Raw genomic sequence first — 5928 nt, 5'->3', positions numbered from 1 at the left:
GTGGTGGCTGGTGGCATCAGCTGCTTTACAACTCTCTTACATGAATGCTGAGGATTAGTTAACGTTTAAGATCTCTGGAAAGCACCTATGCAGAGCACAATTGTGCCACAGTGGGAGGAAAAAAAAACCCACAAAATTGGGCTATCTCCAGAGATGCTGCTTCTCTGCACCTGAAAAACAGAATGATGAGTAATTTCCCTTCTACAATCTCTACTCATAGTCAACTCAGAGGTGAGTTGGTTAAAGACCGGAGTTTCTCATACCTCACTCAGGTGCTTTATGGCCTTCATTTTGGCAGCACTTGCAAAACTTCCTTGAGAAGTACTTTCACATCTAAATACCCCACAGTTGTAGTCAGAGATGCTGTCCTTTACCTTAAGCAAAATTAAATGTTGCAGTGAAAATAGACAATATAAGCACATTGGCATCTCTCCCAGTAAAGGGAATATGAAGTAGTTTTTATTGTTACTGCCAAGGCAGCTGTGTTTTAGATTGAAATAGTCATTGCACCCTTTTGCTATTTCTAGAAATAATGCAGCTTGCCTACCAACAACAAATGTCTAATGTTTTCTCTGGTACCAAAACACCCTGCACGTATGTTGTTGTTCTGCAACACTATATCTTAACAGAAATACCTAATGCAGCAAATAAATGGTTTTAGCCGTACAAATGGCAGGAATTTCTTAACTGTCACTGCTTCACAGTTTGTGTCTGTTGTACATACGTAAGGCTTCAAATAATTCCTCAGAGTGTTCACTTTATGTTTTGATATGGCAGGCATATTTTAAAAGTTTGTTCTTCTAAAATGTCATCTTTGGATCCCAAAGTTTCAGACTTATTCCATGTATTAAAACTGGACAAAGCCTCTAGAGCTGCAGTGACCTTTCTAAAGGTGGTCCCTCTGTCTGTGTGGTACAGTCGAGGCACAGTTTCTATGGTAGACATCACTTCAGGATTTCTGCCTCTTTGTACGGGAAATCTCCAGTTTTTAACTGAAGTTCCTATATTTTATTTCCTTTGCTTGTGACCTATTTTAAATGTGAAAGGGTGGGGATGTCCGATTTAAAAAAAAGCCCCTGGATTTGTATTTCTGTATGTGGGACCATTATTGAGCCTTCTGCCAACATTATCTTTCGCATGCGCTTGTGCAATAAACATAAAATTTCCCTCCTTTCACAGAAGCAATAATAGTAATCATGATAGCAATGAGGAAAAATAAGGCTGACTTATGCCACTGCTGTTGCTTTCTTCCAAATAACCAGTATTTACTGGCCACCGTTTGCAGCTGTGATTACTGAATGGTTCCAGGCAGTGGAATAAGGCCGGCTTGCTCCTGAGGTGGGCTTATGCCAGGCAGTGCATGAGTGACTGTTTTGGACATTGCCCCACGCTCTTTGAGGAGGAAGGATGGTGCCCATGTCCAAAAAGCTTTTTTCATACAGCACTGTGAAAGAAAGGGGTATATGTAGCAGTAGCGTGGGGTACGTGAGTTCCCAGGGAAACCTGGAGTTTACTTCAGCTGGAGTGAAGTAAACACACTTCCCAAATTTAGTCAGGCTGAACTGGGACCTTTTGAAATGTCTTGTGTCTGTATTAGAAAACATAGGAAGAAAGTTTGTTCTTCCTTCAGATATGAAATAGGTGTGTGAAAATGAACTCTTTTTCCTCTCCTGGAGAGAGAAAGGAATTTCCCCATCCAAGCTCAATGCTGCAGTGCAGTGCAAGAGGGTTTTAAATGCTCAAGTCATGTGTGACTGTAGATGGATTCAAGTTGGAAGGGGGACATTTAGTTGCTATATATGAAAGCAAAAAATGTTCCCTAAACTTTGTTACGAGTGTCTCTAGAACCAGAGGTACTGACGTGGTATGAAAATGCGGGAGGAGAAGTGAGTTACCACCATTTTCATCCTGATCAAAGAAGTAGTCTTTACAAGGTGGTGCAGGCTGCCTGCTCTGGGGGTGAAAAGCCTCCTGCAGACCAAAAAGATTCAGATCTGCACCAAAACCTTCACTCATTCCCCTGACATTTAAATGTTCGAGGAACTTTTGCATGTAACTTTGTCCACTGAAACTTAAGAAACATGGAGACAAAAATAAGCGAGCATTGAATGCCACACCTTGAAAACAAGAGACAGGTAAAAAGGCAGATGTTGAGAAAAATGTGAGCTTGTATTAAAATTTGCAGGGACTGCCGACCACTGAGTATCTAAATTTCTGCAGCTGTGTTAGTGATAACTGCTCAGAGGTGTAAGTTTCTATCCGCATTCTGGTTTAGTACATAGTCAATGTAGTACAAAAGAGGGTTTTAAGTGTATAAAGAGCAGGAGGTTGTTTCTGGGTTTGTTTCTTTTTTTTTTTCCTTAATCCCACTACTTAAAATGATATAGGAAGTGTGCAAATCTGATGAGAGTCTCCAACTGGGTGTATGTGTTAAATATGGAAGGTAGCTATGCAGAAGTCCAAGGTAAAGGCACTGTATGGTTTGAAGTCAGTATGTGTAATGAATTATTAAAACTCTGTCAAAACAACTGCTATTTTTTTTTTCCTTGAAAGCCTGGCCACTGTGCTTCTAGAGGTTATGTTAACTGGGTACAGAATAAGGAGAAGTACATGTAGAGGAGTAATCTGAGACATGTAAATAGATGGACACTGCGAATACGTGGGATTGGGACGCCAGTTGTAACGGATGAGAATCATACTTGTATAGCATATATACTGGTATAGCAATCATACTGGTAAGCACCTGCTCTGAAGTCCTTTGGACGAGGCACGCTGTAACAGAGAGTCCTTCTAGGGGCCAGTCTAGCAGGCACTGGAAGGGCTCCCGATGACTGTATGGAGGAACTCTCTAATTTTGACACACGTGGACCAAACATTAATACTACCTCTCAGTTGTTTTACTGGAGGTTTTTCTAAGCTACGGTAGACAAATACCCCAGACAACAGTGGAAGGATCACTTTATTTTTACATGTATGAAAAAGATTCAGAACATGTGCAGCCTGAAGTACTTTAGTGTGCCTTAGTAGAAAGGTTGCCAATTGCACAAACTTTATCTTGCGCTTTTCTGCTGTCTGCAGTGTCTGGAGGTCTGTCTGTGCTGCAGGAAACAGCTGGACATAGTGGCTTCTGGTTTTCACTGCATACCTGGTCAGACGCATTGGTTATCAGTCCAAAGGACAAGTATTGCCCTGTGTTGAAATACCGCAGCCCCACACAGTCACCACCTCAACGCTCCTTTTCCAGTTGTGATCCTAAAATATCTCAAAGCTGAGACAATGCACGAGCATCCAAAATTCTGAATGTGTGTTTGTACATGGAGCTTTGCTGCTAAAGGGCTTTTCCCCTTTGTTTAGCAAAGCTGCAGGCTACACGGGCAGAAAAAGCGCATCCCTTGACGCAATCCTGCCAGTAGCCTCAGCTTTTGAGGCGACAAACCAGAGTTGAGAGCAGTTCAATTACTAACACTCAGTCCTTTGTTTTCTCTGTGTTGCCCACAGAGATGCTTAATTGTGTTGTAAAAGATTATTACAGCAAAGATCAGTCTACTTTCGGATTTTTTAAAGGTTTCTTGTACGCACGCAGATGAGTAACAACTTTAAGCCATTCCTAGTCTGGTCCGTAATTGAGACCCTGAGCTCTTTATCAGTGATTCATTGCCATTTTGTGGTGTCTCACTGGGCAGGTCTTCAGCAGCTGCAGAGCATCTGAGATGCAGTAATATGCTCTAGATGGCAGTATATTTTTAAACTATATTAGTTGAGCTGGGTAGAATATAAGCTTGGTCATTTTAATTGTTTTTTTTAATGCTTTTTTTGCGTGCCACTTGCTTTCAAAGTAGAAATTAAAAAACTTCTTAGATTTTACAGTATACATGCAAATACTAAGAAGAATTCACAGAAAGCAGCAAACAATGTTGTTTTCCCCTGCATTTTTAACAGAAAAATGTGGATTTTTTTTTCCCCTGTAATAAGCAGCAACACACGATACTTTGTTAATATTTCCCTGTCACAATGCTTTTGTGGAATTGCAATTTGAGTGTTTCGTGCGCCTCTTCCAGAGCCAAGGTCTGCTGATCAGACCACATCTCCCAGACTTAGCACAGACTCTCCCTGCATCAACAAACGTCCAGGAGATGTGGTAGTTAGAGGGACTGCCTAGTCAGTAGAAAAGAATGGGGCTGTGGAGCACCTATTTGCTGATTGAATTAGTCAGTTTTGAGGCATTTGGTTTTTTTCAATCAAAAGTTAATATTCCCTGTGAAAAGGAGGTGGAAAAAAAAATATTGCTAACAGAAAGGGGTTAAAAGACAATTTTAAATAAGCCTTACAAAGACAAAAAAAAAAAAAGTAGTCAGGGCCAGAAGGATAACACAGTTGTTGAGTTAAATACAGTTTTATTAGTGACACATGCTTTGTGTACAGGGAGTGTATGCTATTCCTAAATTTACTCATCAAGCATCTGCCAGTCAGCATTGCTGATCACTTCTATGCCTCATGCAGTACGTCTGACTGAATCCACTATCCACAGGTCTGCTACAGCCCACTAAATGCAAATTTCTTCTCCACAGCAATCCAGCACAGGTTTGGTGACACACATACTATCATTTATTTGCACTCATCAGGCTTTCAATATGACATAAAATCGTTGTAACATAATGCATTATTAAATATATTTTCCAGCCGAAAAAGATTTTGACAGGCTGTCAGTGAACATTTTTGTACTTTAGAAAACGTTTGTAAAAAGAAACCCTGGAGTACATCCACCCATTAGGGTAAGTAAAGCTCACCAACTATTCAGAGCAAGAAACTGCATGGAATGAGTTTGCCCTTTGCCTCATTCTCTGGCTTGACTGTAAACAGAATTTGAATTTTGCTTCTGAATGTCATTTAGACAATGATTTGTATGAGCATAGTTGAGTCTATGGGTTATTTACAAGGCGTTTACTTGGGCTGTTTGTTGGCTTTGGTGCTGCTTGGTCACCTCGATACAATGTGTTCCTTGCGCTTTCATGGATGACTGAGTACGTTGAGTAGATGGGAAGAGGGGAAAAATGAAAATTTTTAAGAGGCCATATGAGTACTGTTAGTGTGATTGTGAGGATCAGTTGTGAATTTGAGAGCTTACAGGGAATTCTCAGGCAATCTTTTTTCCCCTGGTTGCATTCCTTTACCCCCCAAAAACTGAAACCAAGAACTTTTGTGGAGCCAGGAGCTCAGGAATCCTTTACAAGGACCTCTGGGGCGTGTGCTCTCACCTAGACAGAGGCAAGCCTGAACATCTTGCTGGTCATGGCCAGCCAGGGCTTCATAAATGCCGGGGTCCTGAGAGCGCTTTTGCATGATGGAGGTGTTGGGCTTCAGGGCCCCACAGTGTGGGATATGCATCTTCCCGGGATGTCCTTGGCCTGCCTCTGCTTCACAGGAGAAGTCTGCAGAGGTTTCCATACCTGGGGCCATCAGCTTCCTGTAAGATTTTTTTGTTTGTTTTAATGAAATGAAGTTGGCTTGGTCCCGAGTAGATTTGGCCTTTTTTTTTTTTTTTAATAGGGTGTGGTGGGTTGACCCTGGCTGGACACCAGGTGCCCACCAAAGCTGCTCCATCACTCCCCTCCTCAGCTGGACAGGGGAGAGAAAATATAACGAAAGGCTCGTGGGTTGAGATAAGGACAGGGAGAGATCATTCACCAATTACTGTCACAGGCAAAACAGACTCGACTTGGGGAAATTAGTTTAATTTATTGCCAATCAAATCAGAGTAGGGTAATGAGAAGTAAAAACTAAATCTTAAAACACCTTCCTCCTACCCCTCCCTTCTTCCTGGGCTCAACTTCACTCCCCATTTTCTCTACCTCCTCCTGCCCCGAGCAGTGCAGGGGGACGGGGAATGGGGGTTGCGGTCAGTTCATCACACGTCGTTTCTGTCACTCT

Source organism: Pygoscelis adeliae, unplaced genomic scaffold, assembly GCF_000699105.1.
Source record: "Pygoscelis adeliae isolate BGI_AS28 unplaced genomic scaffold, ASM69910v1 Scaffold1, whole genome shotgun sequence".
Classification (NCBI taxonomy): domain Eukaryota; kingdom Metazoa; phylum Chordata; class Aves; order Sphenisciformes; family Spheniscidae; genus Pygoscelis; species Pygoscelis adeliae.
This window is presented reverse-complemented; position numbering follows the sequence as displayed.